This window comes from Brachyhypopomus gauderio, chromosome 1 (genome assembly GCF_052324685.1).
Source record: "Brachyhypopomus gauderio isolate BG-103 chromosome 1, BGAUD_0.2, whole genome shotgun sequence".
NCBI classification, from domain to species: Eukaryota; Metazoa; Chordata; class Actinopteri; order Gymnotiformes; family Hypopomidae; genus Brachyhypopomus; species Brachyhypopomus gauderio.
Window position 1 is genome coordinate 46,855,755 of NC_135211.1, and position 16,206 is coordinate 46,871,960.

The following is a 16,206-nucleotide window of genomic DNA, read 5'->3' on the forward strand; positions in this document are numbered from 1 at the left end:
TATCGCCCATCTTCAGAATTCAAACCATTTCCAGTCACTCAGTGTCTTCGATGTTACTTCATAAGTCTGAAGGAGCCATAGCTTCCCATACTGCCTACATGTTGTTGTTGACATTTTTTTTGTCCAAACTGCTTTACAAAGACAACATTGAACATAAGTTTATATGATTAAATCTATTAAAGTAAAATAGCTTGTAGAACAAGGTCCAGGAAACATGTGCAGGGAAATGTAACATTCCACTCAGTTCTTAAGAAGCACTTATAGTGTCATGCTGCTAAATGTATGTAAATTGCTCTGGATAAGAATATCTGTCAAATACTGAAAATGGCGATTGTAAAAGTAGGAACACATTCAAGGTGCAAAGGCAATCGATGGATCTGGGCATGGATTATCATAGGCATGAATACACCATACCAAAGGAAAAACCATGGTACTCTACATTACACCTCTCCCCCTCTCCCCCTCTCCTCTCTCTCTCTCTCTCTCTCTCTCTCTCTCTCTCTCTCTCTCTCTCTCTCTCTCTCTCTCTCTCTCTCTCTCCACACCTCCTGCCTGAACCACCAACACTCACTGGAGCACGATCACATCTCCAGCCCTGCTGTGTTTGGAGCAGGTCCCAGCTGGGTGAGGTAATAGCTTCCATCGGGGTTCTCACTGGACAGCTGAGAGATGACGGACCCGATTGAGCCGTAACATGTACACAATCTAGAGAGGACATCCCTGATGGGACACACACAGCGTGAACATGCTGCCGCCAGATATTACCCATCAGCACCGCATTTCTCAAGCTCTCAAGTTAACGAGCACACCTCTCGGGCCCCCAGACCTCGGGACACAAATGTGCTCAGACACACCCGAGTCAGCTCACCTGGTCCTTATCCAGCCCGTCATGACACTGTCCAGTGGAGAGATGATACTACAACCAGGATTCACAGGACAATTAACACAATATGAGGTCTGTGATGGAAATGATGTGTGTGATGCACCAATGCTGGATGGTGTGAAAGGTTTGGGTGCTCAACGCTGTTCTCCATCCAGAGCCTCCATCAGCAGCATATGAATGAGGCCTGTTGTCCTCCTGTAGGTCAACGATTATCGATCCTCTGGGCTTAGAAACAAAGGCAGACTCAAGAGCCATGTGCAAAACAGGCACTGTGTCAAAAGGAACTAATCCTTGTTCTTTTAATATAGTGAGAAAGAGACAGTGTGTGTGTGTGTGTGTGTGTGTGTGTGTGTGTGTGTGTGTGTGTGTGTGTGTGTGTGTGTGTGTGTGTGTGTGTGTAAAAGCTGAACTGACGAGCTCTATATAACGCACACTGCGTGGAAGTGTCTTTAATCAACATCCTATTTTCTTTTTGGGATCAAATTAAGAAACGAGTGAAGAACAGAGAGAAAAGTGAAAAGGGTGGAAATATACCGCAAGCAGTAGTTTAGAGATCCCAGGAAATATTTATACTGATTACACAACCCCCTACTGTGCTCTTAAATAACATAATGAGATTATGCTAATGCAGTTAATTGATATTGTAATCTCATACCCTACCAATTTCACTAATGAGCTTTTAGCATTTCAGTCTCAATACAGCGAAAACATACTGGACTGTCATTTTTAACACACAAATAAAACATGTTTTACAATGAACAGGTGTCGGTGAGAAACATTCAGAATAGCTGGGGGGGAAACTAAGGAAGTGAAGATACATTTCAAAGCAAAGCTTACTAAAGTAAGTCCCAGCAGAATAGAGAATTGGCTTACCTGCTCTAAAGGTGACCTCTACTGTGTGCTTAGCCAAGCATGTAAGCAGCACCAACACTCTGCTAAGACAGCACCTACGAAACCTGGATGATGTGATGCTGCCACAATGCGTTTCCCATAGAGCTAATAATCTGTTGGCAAGATGGGGCTGGAATGTGTCAGGTAAACAGATCGACGAAGCCCCGTCCACACGGCTCTCGAAAGCGTCAAGTCCCGGAGGAAACTGTCAGCAAAGCTAGTGGTGCTGGTGCGGTTGCCTTGGTGACCACAATATGCATACAGGTGTCATGCGACTTCCCTTATCCGTGGAGCCAGCTGACTCCCAGGAAGGGCGCGGCGCCGTCGTTAGGAACCCAAACCCTACAGAAGGACATCAGGAACACCAACCGCCACGTGTGCCACGTGTGCCACGTGTGCTTGCACAAAGATGACCGGCAACAGTCGTGTTCTTCTGCCCAACTATGACTGTTTGGGGAAAAACACACATGACCCAGTGGTGATCCAGGCTGGGCGGACAGCAGAGGTGACTGGGGCGAGAATAACGCGAGGTGAGCATGTAACCTAGAAAAGAGGATCCATGCTGAACAAACTAGTCTGACGAAGGTACCATGGATACCTCACAGTATCACGAGGCAATGTAAGAGCTTTATGCACTCAGTGAAAGAAAATAACCCCCCCCCCCAGATCATTTATTGAGTGGCCTGCCCTTGCAAATGTTATCCATGGGTAAATGGGTAAGCTGCATTGGTCCATGCCATCAGGTTCATTTGAGAAGGGACTGAGGAGAGGAACACAGAGCCCCCGTGTGCAGAAGAGCAGGCGGAGAACGAGAGGACCATCTGTGGTGCATTAACCACCAGCAAACCCGAGAGCGAGAGCCTGCGCTGAGAATGCACGGACCACAGATACATAAATAGCACAAGCACGCACGCACGCACACACAATCATCCTGGCTACCTGGTCTGAGAAGACAATGGCATACTGGCAGACAAGCAGTATAATCATACCAGTATGTGCATGCAGAAAATACAATCACACAACAGCAATCCAAAGAAAACACACACACACACACACACACACACACACACACACACTACTGGGCTAGAGGCCAAGTACAATGCTGGGCTGAGCCTGTTGGGGGCGCTGAAGAGGCTGAGCTAATGCTTAACCAGGCAGCAAAGCTTTAGGCTACAGTGTTATCTCGCACTCTGCAGGGACTGGCACTGATGTGCTGCGCGCGCGCACACACACACACACACCACACACACACACATACACACACACACACACACACACACACACACACACACACACACACACACACAGAGAGAGAGAGAAACATGAGCATGCCTGCCACAGAGACCCAATGCACGCTCTCTCTCTCCCCCCCCCCCCCCCCCCCCAAGAAAATCCCAGCAACACAGAATAAAAATATTTTTTAAAGGTTTTGTTCAGTCAGTATGCAAAATGCACCTGGGTAGCAAATCCAGATCTGTGAACAACTGCGTCTGCTCCTTGCCCACTTGTTCAGCACCTCTGCGGAGAGGCCGAACCTGAGACCTCATGGATGTGACATTAATATTCATCAGCTCACCTGCTGTGAGGCTGCACAGGGCGGGAGCTCAGACTGACGGGCTGGGGCAGGACCTGCACTGCCCACACCGCCTGATTGAGGAACCAGTGGACCATGTCCACAACAGTCTGAATGGGGAGACGCACGTGAACCTCCTGCTAAACCACACGCTGGTGCTCCTACAGCAAACAACATGGCTACAGTGGACACAATGGTTTTAAATTAATTACTTAATTCATTGATTGATTAATTAATATATAGCAGATGGTTACAAGGCTGCCCTGGGTGCGTTGGACTGGAGAAAAAGACATAGAAAGAGAGAGAACATAAAGACAATATTTAAAACCACACTACTGTTCCAACTGGACACAGAAGCTGAAATCATAATCAGTTATCATAACTCTAGAGACGGCAACACAGGGATTACGGGATGAGAGATTACAGGGGGATTAGGGAGGAGTGAAACAGCTAATTGGAGTAAGACAAATTTGCTGTCCTGCCAAGGTTGACCACTACTGAGTCTCCCTCTTCCTCTCTCTCTCTCCCTCTCCTGGATTAAGAAACAGGAGTTAAAGCACCTCATGTGAGCTCTCAGAGGATCATCTTCTGTTATTGGGCCAATACAAGGTACAATGTATTTTCTCATTCCCTGACACATACACACACTCACTCTTGCATGCAGAAGCGCACACACACACACATGCACCATCGCGTATGCGTGCACACACAAATCGCCGCATACACACACACACACACCCCATGTGCACGCACACACACTCGTATGCATGCCTGCGCACAGCGTCATTCTCAAATAAAAACATCAGCTATTCCACACGTCTCATCAGCTGGTTCCATGTTTCGGCAGACAAGGACAGCCAGATCTATTTTTACTCAAGATAAATCTGGTTTTACTCAAGATAAATCTGGTTTTATTCAAGAGAGATCTGGTTTTATTCAACCAAAACCGTTTATTCGGGACCGAGAAGCACCATTGTTTCCGCTGCTTTTTAGACTATAGTACGAACCCTGGAGGAAGAAAAGGTTCTTCTTCTCCTTCGGGTACACTTCAGGAAACACCCAGAAGATACACAAATGAAGACCTTAACTCCACTGGGGGCGGGGGCAGTCCAGGGACAGGTGTGGAGACACTTGTCCTCTCCACCACCTCCTGCAACACAACCCAAAGCCCATGGCAAAGCCGCAATCACACTTTGAACAGTTCTTTATTGTGGCTTCCAGAAATGTTCATTTTGTCTGGGCGTATTGAGAATCTCATTCAAAATACATATATGGTCCCGAGTGGATATTGAGTCTTTCTATTCTGACTGTCACTCAATCTCATTTTCATTTACACAGTATAGGAGAAAATCAAGCAATCTAGCAAAATAAATAAAACGGTCAAGCGATTACACATTTGGGGAGGGTTATGCTATTGCTAGACTTATTCATATTCACAAGCCTATGCTGTGTAGGTTGGTGGATGGATGGATGGGTGGATGGGTGTGTGGGTGGATGTTCGTTTAGTCTGGTCTGGCTGAACCTGCATCTTCCTACACAGGAGGATGCTGGGAGATCACGGGCCGTCACTATTCACAAAGAAGAGTGTTGCCGTGGAAACAGCCTGGAGGGGCCTTCTTAGAAAGAGGCGTATATGTGTGCATTGGGAAATGATAGGGAAACCTCTTTTGTGAGACTTCTCAACAGCACAGCAGTGTGTGCATGTGGCATTTATTAAAAACAAACAACAACAAAAGAATCAGCACACACACACACACGCTAGGCAGACATACATCACATATACTTTAACAAAGTGAGCTGAGACAGAGAACACGTGCAGGTTTGAGTGACGTCACCATAAGACACATCCATCCAGGCCAGCCTTAACACAGCCCGTTAGTCAGAGAACAGTTAGACAAAGACAGACAGAAGGAAGTAGAACATGGAGACCCAGAGTGCATCAGAGATAATAATGAGCAATGACAGACAGGAGGAGAGATGTAAGTACTCGGATACGAGGGGGACGGTAACGGACACAGGTCCACACGTTGACACACGGGAATATACTGACAGACGGGCAGAGACAAAAAAATACCATCACGCTGGCAAACAGCAGAACTCATGAGGTGACCACCGCCAGGTAGGGTGTGACCGTCTTCTGCTCAGGTCGGTTATTTAAAAAAGAGCTGTTATTTAATTATGTTTTACTATAAAGGAGATAAATCAAAACTGCCAAATATGGGTCTAAGAAAAGAAAGGGTTCAAAAAAGAAAAGCATGAAGAAAATAACTACTTTAGAGGTGTTGGGGGTGCACACAAGAGGGACAGACCACCTAAAGAGAACAGACGATAAACAGCACAGTTAAGAAAGACTTTCATACATTAAAGCACCATTGGGCAGGCCAAGCCCTTGGCAGCACCACCTCATAATACATACTAGGCTTGTCACGATACTAAGAATTACAACTTCGATACGATACTTAAAAAAATATTGAAATTCGATACCATTTTGGATACCAAAGTCAGATACGGTGCTAATTTGCGTTTTAAAGCCTTTTTATTTTTTTATAAACAAACAAATGAATGTTGCTTTGTGTTTGAAAATGCTTGAAATTGTAACTTCATTTCACAACAAATATCTGTCTGACTGAACAGTTCTTTGTGTTAACAAATACGAGCATCTTGTAATTCCAGGATGAAACATGAGAGAACGTGAAGACGTTACGATTGGGCGTTTTGAAAATAAACAACCATTAAATAATGTGATAAAAAAGCGAATAATTTCGAGTATATGTATAAATATTTAACTTATCCCAACAAACATGCGACGTCAGGAAGACGTTAAAATCAAGTCTGTATCACGTCGGTCAGTCCAGACCCATTTTTGCATGTCTGGTGGACGTTCAAAAACTGGTTCAAACTCTGACAGTGTGACTAGGACCTTAACCTTTTAACTTAACATGAACGTCTATGACGAGTTTTCTATCTGAACGTCTGACTAGGACCTTTATTGGATGTCAGGACGTGCAAAAACTGCAACTGAACGGCAGTAATAGACGTTTAAAAAAGACGTCGCTAAAACTTTCATTCTGGCTTTTCAGTGGACGTCTTTTGAACGTCTGACAAAGTGTCTTTGATCGTGCTGGGAAATATTGAAATGGACCTTGAAAGTGACATACAAGTGTTTGAATTCCACAAGGTGTATGAACCCTGCAAACATGACTGTTCATCGCGCAGAAGCGCGGCGCACGCGAGGTCGTGCGCCTCTCGAAATTTTGTAACTTCGCACGCGCCGCGCCTCAGCGCAATGAACAAAGTCATGTTTGCAGGGTTCAATTCAAGCGCTTGTACCAATATTTCCCAGCACGTTAAACTTAATTAAGTTAAATATTTATACATATACTCAAAATAATTCGAAATATTGCGCTTTTAATCACATTGTTTAATGGTTGTTTATTTTCAAAACGCCCAATCTTAACGTCTTCACGTTCTCTCGTGTTTCGTCCTGGAATTACAAGAGTTAACGTAATAACGTAACGTGCATTTTTCTTAACGTCTTCACGTTCTCTCATGTTTCATCCTGGAATTACAAGAAGCTCGTATTTGTTAATGTAATACAAGAAAAATGTCCAGTCAGACAGATATTTGTTGTGAAACGAAGTAGTTACAATTTCAACATTTTCAAGTACTTTAGCCTAAATTGCAGCACTTTTCAAACCTGAAACACACTGAAACACAAAGCAGCATTAAAATTCGTCAGGTAAGTGTTCATTCCCCTGTTTTGAGGGGTGTTTCTTTTATACTACCACATATAGTTTTGGACAACACTGCAAAGCGGAAAGTATAAAGCCTCCACCGCTCGCGGAGGTTCGCGCGAGGTGCGCGTGGAATCGAGCGCTATGGTCACTCAACCAGGCTTTAGCGCCCTTCGTTGAAATGTTCCAAAAGCACCGCTTGCAAACGGGCTTGTTCATATCCTTCGGTTTTCCATCTGTATCTGCTTCGAATCCAACAGCACTGCGTTTGCTTTAGCTGCCATATTAGCATTACAAACTGTCCTGTGCATTACGGCAGCTTGGGTGGGTCAAACGAAAGCGCATTTTATGTAAAAAGAATCGATACTTAAGGGAAACGAGTATTGTACCGTTTTAGAATGTTCAGTATCGATACGTATCGATATATCGATTTTTTTGACAACACTAATACATACAAACTGCTCGACATCAAAAGTTCTCACTTTACCACATGTGTGAAAAGTCAAACACCTCCAACTTTGAATTTCATCTTCTGCCGTTTTGTTTCGTTTTGTCTTGTGTGCAGTTCACCCAAACCCCTACAGTCCGGATCATTCAGAAACGCTCTCCCTCACAAGAGAGCAGTGCTGCCTCATTACGAAAGGTCCTTCCCAGAGGAGGCCAAGATAATATGAAGCTTTACTATTGTAAATGCTCCCACTATTATATTTAGATTGCATCATTCAGTATCTTGTGCTAGGCGGTGGGCACCCCCCCACCCCATCCCCAGGAGAGGGATATCTAGTACGATGCCTTCGATTTCACCCAAAACAAAACAAAACAACCATGGGAAGACCTTGGGAACCATTACATGCCGGAAGATGCAAGCACTAAAACACATAAGACTGAAACAATGAGAGAGACTTAACTGTGCTTTCTGTGACATGGACGCATGTGGCTACTGACTTTTACTCATTTTGTTTTAAATTATAAACACAATAAGACAGAGGACTCATTTGTAATACAGCCTTCTATGGGTGTAGATAAGTACAACCATCATACATCAACGTCAGTGTAAAGCTGCACCACACACACACACACACACACACACACACACACACACACACACACACACACACACACACACACACACACACACACTTTAGGAAGAGTATCACTATGCGTACTTTCTTCACCAAATCAAAGCGGAGACGTTTGTTTGGTGGGTGAGTGGTTGGTGGTGTGTTTTTACCGTTCCAGAAAAGCGATGCACTGATCTTTACATGTGATATGCACCCATCAGAAAAAAACAGTACTGGTTTACAGTGCTCATGAGAGAACGGTTTTAGAGGTTTCACCCAGCGCTACTGTGTCAAACTTTCAACAGCAGAAACAGGACTGCTGGAGAACTACTCTGGGTCTCAGAATGACTCTTTCAGCCAAGCGAGAGCATCTGTGGTATTTAAATGTGTGAACGCATGTATGCTGTCTGGTCCCGCCCCCACATTACCCCATGATCAGTTTCCTACAGCAACAGTATGGTCAAATTAACAAAACCTCCTGTGTGATGTCTGTGATGTCACCAAACACCTGCGCCTCGTACTCTGAAGCCGTGGCACAAGAGAGAGGTGTTAGCCTGCACTCCAGCCGTCCAGATGAAAGGATCAGGCAGTGTGTGTGTGTGTGTGTGTGTGTGTGTGTGTGTGTGTGTGTGTGTGTGTGTGTGTGTGTGTGTAGTGGGGCATGATAGGGAAATCTCTCTTGTCTGAATGTGTGTGTGTAGTGGGGCATGACGGGGAACTCGCTCCTGTGTGTGTGTGTGTGTGTGTGTGTGTGTGTCCATTTCCAGTACAAACAGACATGTTGGGGACACTGTGAAACTGAATAATTCACAGATCTCTAAGCTCAGGCCAGCCGGCCCCCAGTAAGACACGAAACACTGCACAATCACAATAGTGGTAACAACACGATTCAAAACCCAAAGATGAAGTGTCTGTAGATATGTACAGAAACGGGGGGCTTTCACTTAGCCCAGTCACATGACTGGCCCCTTCCGCTAAATCTACACCTTTAAGAAAACAGGTGATCAAAGGCACAGCAGAGCTGTTGTAACTCTACAAGTAGACACATTTCAGGCCGGAAGCCTGAAAATAGCCTAGCGTGAGTGTGTTTCTCCAAGTCCCCCCACACCCCCACCTACTAGCACACCTGCACATAATGCAAAGAGGACCACAAACAGCCCAGGTGAGAGCAAATGACAGAGAAACACCGTGTCCTTTCATGTCCAGGACAGACGCTTTGGGAACTGAAGCTTCAAACAGCAGGGGGAAAAGGGCACTGATTGTGAGTATAAATAAATAAATAAACAGAGCCCAGTACACGCTGCAAAGTGAATGAAGGGATACGACCTCACACGCTAGTTCTGCAATGGGTAATAAGCTCTTGCTCTGTGTGCTTGCAGAGATTAACAACAACATGTAGAGATTAATAGGAATGGTCGACAATCTGGCAACCAAATTCAATCAACATGGGGGAAAAAGTTACACCACACTACATGGACAGACGGTCTCTCTCTCTCTCACACACACACACACGCACGCTACTCTTTCGTTTTGGTAATGAAAAGAGAGCAAGAACAGAAGCTCTAGAGTGCGCTGAATCGACAGCATGGAGGTGCATTCCTGAACCCAACAGAATGGACCTAAAACGTATTAACCAGTACCTGATGGAAACTGCAGCTTCCAGTGAGAGACACAGAGCGAGGCACAGAGAGCTCATTGGAGCAAAACAAGTAAACACTGCATTATTTATATGCAAACTGGGACAGAGATTGTGAGACAGACACAGGGACCAAGTCTACAGTCTATAGCAAAGAGCCTTACATGCATGCACTTCACTCCAGTGGACTTATTATAAGGGCAACACTCCACACCTCGCTGAGGGGGTGAGGTGGATCTAATTAAAGTGGATCAAATTCCCAAACTTTCGTCGACATTTCAACAAAGAGCTGCTTAGCGGGGGAAAAAAACTGAGTTAGGCGGATACTTGCCGACCGATTGCAAACTGCTTCCTACGTGTTGTGGTGTCTCGCTAAGAACATGTTAACAGCAATGCTTCTGCTAGGGCAGCAGGACCGTAATGGCCCTGAACACCAGCGCACTGGTCAACAGACGTCTGCTTTTGCCCCCCAGCAGAGCCACCCAGACTAAAACCCACAGCAGCCAACCGACAGCGTCACGAAGCGTCCGCTCAGGGAGTCGAGCATTCAGCAGATTCACCTACATAAACTAACTCCTGTCTCAACGATAAAGGAAAACCGGTGCACGCTAATCAAGATCCTCCTTGTAAGACTCTAGCGGGCGGAGTCAAGAGACTCACCTGCTCAGCACCTGAGGAGGTAACATTATCATCCACTTGTAGCCATAACTCTAGGGTATCCCAACACCTGTGTTCAGGGAGTACGCAAAGTGATATTTGAACAGGAGCATAAATCAGCCATCTGTTGACCATTTAACTACAAAGATCAACATCACAACAGGGATGAGAGAAAGAGAGAAAGACATTTATAGTACTCTAGAGAGGGTGACTATGCATGGCACTCTGACCTGATAACTAAACATGACTCAGAAGTGACCTCTGTCTTCTCACTCTCTCTGTTTCCTTCCTGTAACAACATCCACTTCCTCTTGTTTCCCTTCTAGCTGTCCGCCTCTATCCTCCACACACACTCACTCACTCGCACGCACACGCACGCACACACACTCACACGCACACACACTCACTCACACACACTCACTCACACACACTCACTCACACACACTCACTCACACACACTCACACACACTCACACACACTCACACACACTCACACACACTCACACACACTCACACACACTCACACACACTCACACACACACTATCCTCTGACTACTGCATCCCAAAAGGACCAACGCAATGCACCACATCAAGATTTGCACGCACGGGTGCTCAAGATTGCACGTGTACACAACACACACACACACAGACTCTCTCTCTCTAAAAGGTCCATGGTAATCATTTAAATATGACACAGTAAACACAGTAAGGTGCATTATATTACCTGCATTATTTGTGTAGCCTAGAGCCAAGCAGGGCTGCAACATTATTGCCAGAAGAAGAGAATGACGGGCATGCTAGAATAGCACAATAAGAGCACCCGCTATACAAGAAAAGAAAAGTAGTTCACCACTTTTAAACATTCATTAAAAACCAAGGACCACTGCAGTACATTTTGAACAGCGATGCGTTAGGGGTAAACAATTCCTCACCCTTTGCTTCCAGACAACCATTATCAGAATTAATAGAAACAACCTTGCGCGTGAATGTTGGAGTGGTGTATATCATGCTTTACTGTCTGACCAGTCTGTGTTCAAACGTCTGGAGCCCAGCTGGCGACATTTTGAAAAAGTCCATCTGTACACCAGAGCCGAGTTAGCCGCTGGCTCACCCATCATCTGCAGCACATTTACAATAATGTTATAACAACTTAGAGACCAATAAAATGTAAACAGCTTACATATAAATCCTCTAAATAAAAAAGCATTAGACTATGTAAACGTATATGACAAGCTCACGAGTATTTTATGCGAATGAATCATATATTAGTGAATTAAATTCTCTTCTAAAGCAATATAAAAGGACGCATTTTATTGTGGAACTAATCCAGGACTCATTACCAAGAACACGCCTATGGACACCTCGTGCCCTTTTGAAGATGGCTTTGGCATGAAGTACAAGACTTGACACAATCATTACATAAACACTTGTGGGCTAAAGGAAATACCCGATTTGACGAGCCATTTCATAACGAGCTAAATTGCAACATGAGAGGTTGGTACACGAGACTCAATTCTTCATTATGGAAGCGCACGTTTATTTACGGTATTCTCAACTCAAATTAGTACCTCCACGTATTCAGCAGTGGGTCACTGGACGTGGGAATGGTAGTTTCTCTGTGCAATCGTTCAGGAATTGCACGTGTCGCGTCTTAATCCTGGCGACGTACAACACTTGCAGGCATCACTGAACTAAAGTTGCAGCAGCAGATTTCAACATGTGCTTCTCCACGCTGCTTGAAGGCTGCACGACTCTGGAGGAGCTGCTGTTCCTCCTTGGAGCCCCAACACACCACACACACACACACACACACACACACCATCTTATAATGTCCCCCGATTGTGATCAAAACCACAAAACGTTTAATTCTGCAGCGAGGGAAATGAGCAGAAGTGGCTAAACCCTGGAGAGGTGAGGGCTGTTAGCGAGGGGGCTATAGGGGTAGTTGTGCTAGCTAGGGGGGTATCTACTACACCGCTAGCTCACACCTCAACCCTGCACGTTCACTCGCTGCATTAAAGCATGCGGCCAACATTCAAACACACCGCCACGTGTGTGCGATCTGTACATAAACTCAACATTATCATGGAGAAAAAGTTTTTGGGTGATGGACGCACTGCCGGTTAGCGGCAGTCTGCTGAAAACGTGAAGGTGAAGTAATCAAACACGCTCACTGACTAGTTCGCACCGCACGCCTCTACCCAACACGTTTCTCCGTGTGATGTTTGTTCTACTGGGCAGACACGGTGAAGTGTGTCCCAGCCGGCCCGTCCACCTCAACACCGCCCAGCAGCTAGCGGGCTATTCATAAACAAACGTGTCTCCGGTGTGAGGGCTGTTTACCATCTTCAGATACACCCGACACAAACACTACAACTACACCGGTGTCCGCTTATTCAACACAAAAACACCACCAGCGGGTAGTCACGGACACACTCACTTCAAGTCTTTGTATGTTGAAGCCAGTGGGCAAGGATCCTTGCGCCGCTCGCGCTGGTTAGCATTAGCCTCGCTGCTACATCCTCCGGGTCGCTGGTGTAGCCAGCGAGCTAGCGCGGGCTAGCCCCGGACTAAAGCAGCGGTTAGCCAAGCGGCTACACAGCCGCTCACGGTATCAACACGTCCTCGCGCGCGGTTCCCGCCGTGTGGAGCAACGTCACGGAGCAACGGTGCCGCGGTGTCCGATAATTACCTCAGCTCCGACCGGCTTAGCACAGCCCGCCGCCTAACGCGCACTGCCCTTTATCGGCTCGCGTTAGCCTGCAAGCTAACGTTAGCTCGCCGCTAACCCAGCCTGCTGGCTAACATTAACCCAGCCTGCTGGCTGACCGCTATCTTAGCCTGCTAGCTGACCGCTATCTTAGCCTGCTAGCTAACCGCTATCTTAGCCTGCTAGCTAACCGCTAACCCAGTCTGTTAGCTAACCGCTGACTTAACCTGCTAGCTAACCGCTAACCTAGCCTGCTAGCTAACTTTAGCTAACGGCTAACTTCGCCTCTGATTCTGGTGGCTCACTCGGTGCGGTGTCCCCATAACTACGGTTATTTACACATGCGGTGTTGGGTGAATAATAACCCCCCCCCGGATCCCGCGTACCTCCTCTGAGTGTGGTGGCGAGCAGGACGGTGAGTGAGGTGTGGTAACGGTAAATATTCCACTCTTCCTCCAGAGCGGGAGCGGGCTGGTGGTGCTCGCCGGCGCCTCCGCTGTTCTCCGGGGCTGGTAGCTAGGTAACACTCCCACGTTAGCCGACCACGGGCTAATACAATCGGTCGCCACTGGCACACTCGCTACACGCGGTCCCGGTCGTGTCCACCGGGTGTGGGTGGTCGTGTATTTGACAGGTTCCGACCCGTTAGTTTCCTCTATGAAACACCGAGGTGTGAAGATATCGCAGCCCTCGACACGGAGGAAACAAGGCTGGTCGGGCGCGCGGGCTGAGCTCGCGACTCTCTTTACCCCGCCACAGCACAATCGCTTTTTTCCACCGAGTCTCAGGATGATGATGTGGGCGAAACGTCGACTCCCCCCCCACCTCCAAATACAGCGTCGCCTAATGGTGACACAGTCTGTGGACGGTGAAGAATATATTTTAGGATGATGGAAAGAACCACAAAGAAATCCCTTCCATGCCTAGTTTTAGTTTCATGTCTAGTCTTTATATTATTAGTGAATTGGAGTTAGAATATGCCCTACATATGATCAAGGTTTGAGAATAAAAGTTCATGTGGGAAACTTTTTTAAATGAAAATCTTACTGCGTTGTGAACCACAATACATGGGTCACGTTTTTCCTCTACTTTTTGTCTCCTGTTAATTCTTGTGTTCAGTATCTTGATCTACCAGAAACAAGCCGAAACACTGAAGAATGTGTTTCTAAGAACCATGGAATTGATGCTGGCATGTTGCCAACCAAAGCTGAACAGAATGTCTCTGGCCAAGAAGAGTTTTGAGACAGAGACCCAAGACAGCCCATGCTAAAAGCTAAACGACGAGGTATATGCAGCAATGCCTAATGTTGTTTATTGTGTAAATTTACTGTTATGAGACTTATTCTTACTCAGGAACCTATGTTAAGTCTTTTTTTCAGCTTTATATTTGTATTGCTGATTATTTCAATAAGTTACGTGAAGGATAATTATATCTCCTTGCAGAGTACTTCAGAGTACTCCAAAAGCAAAGTGTGTGTACACAGACTCACATTTACCTTTTATTGAGATTAACAGGAACCCAGTGGAAGACAGACCAGACAAGGTTTGAAGGGGGGGGAGATATAACAAATGAGTTCCATCTGGTGCTGTTTTTTCAGCACCATCATAACACAAAGCAGTAAGAGAAAGGGAAAAAAAAACGTTCCCTAGCTATGTTCAACAGCAGGACCTCTGGCTCCTCGGACACCGCACCACTCTCCTCACGCGTCACACTCAAACTCCCCCTGTTCCAAGTTCCCACTTGGTCGTAAACAATATGATTTTCTGGTCCTATCTTTTTCCAGACCTGTGGTGAGTCAGAGGGGGAGCTGGGGGGGGGCAGAGGAAGCCCGTGATGTCATAGAGGGAGCAGGAGATCCAGAAGATTCTGAAGAATGTTCACTACCACTGAACCAGACCATTTTCTGCTAGTTCCTTCACATTTAGGACTTGAGGCCCATCATAGCCCTGTGGACATACAAGGCACTCGAGAGGCAGTTATTTTAACCAGCCCAAACTGAAAAGCCCATCATGCAAATGTACATTTGTAGTTATTACCGTGGCTAAAAGAGTATACCTATGTTATATATAGGTTCATATTACTAGTCGTAGTAGTGTCCATTATCTAAAGAGTTATAAGGATCTCATGTACCTTGTTATGTAATGAAGGCATTAGGTAACAGAAACAGTACATTTTAGCACCAGGGGGACCAGGGTGAAGTAAATGTGATGTATGGTATTAAACTGCAGGCTTGACTGTGGTAATGCAGCGTCTGATGTGAGATAAGGAGGAGTGTAGGATCAGGACCATTGCTTCTGCTCCTCAGTCACGACACGCCAGACGTCAGAGCACGGGGCCATGCAAACAACCACGGGCACACTTACACGCTCACGTATACACACAGCTGGGGCACGGCTCAAGCACCTCTTCTTCACCCAGCCGTTATTTACTTTTACGGCATTCAGCAGGCTTCTTTTATCCAGAGCATCTTACAAAAGTGCTTGAGTTGTCTACTCAAAGAATACTTATCTAGTACAAACAGGACAGACTCTTTTCTCCCTTTCATGGTTTGGATTAATGGCAGAGGGGGGGGGGGGGGGAACCAGACCAAATGGGAAAGGAAAGAATGTTGGATGACGCGATTGAGAAAAGGAGGAGAGTTGTGACCCTGGGAAGAGTGACCCAGCTGACCCGACTGACCCTGGCGGAGGTAGTCCCATGGAGAGCCACAGAGCCATGCTGCTGCCCGAGAAACAGGCTGCCACACTCACCACACATCCATCTAGACTGCCCGGCTAGACAGGTGCCGTTTTAGAAATTCGGAACAGCTCGGCAAATGAAAGGCATTCAGCTTAGCGCCTTCACAAGCTGTTCATCCCAACCGGTCACTGTATTTATTTGCAGTCTCATTGAAACCCAGTGCAAAAGGTGCACTTTTTGAGTGTGTGTGTGGGGTGTTTGAATACATTTAGGCTACATACATAAAAAGCACAGCACTCTCTCTCTCACACACACACACATCACACACATACACAAACAAACAAACACACAAGTACATAACATACAAATTCACACCATCTGG

At 46.1% G+C, this 16,206-nt stretch overlaps 1 protein-coding gene across 1 annotated transcript in view; it reads right to left on the minus strand.

Moving 5' to 3' along the window:
- Positions 1 to 13,919, minus strand: part of fbxw7 (F-box and WD repeat domain containing 7) — a 136,123-nt gene extending 122,204 nt beyond the window's left edge. Inside the window, 1 exon segment of the mRNA XM_076996920.1 lies at positions 13,531 to 13,919. The gene's annotated coding sequence lies outside the window, so the exon portion shown is untranslated.
- Between the last annotated feature and the right edge of the window lie 2,287 nt (positions 13,920 to 16,206).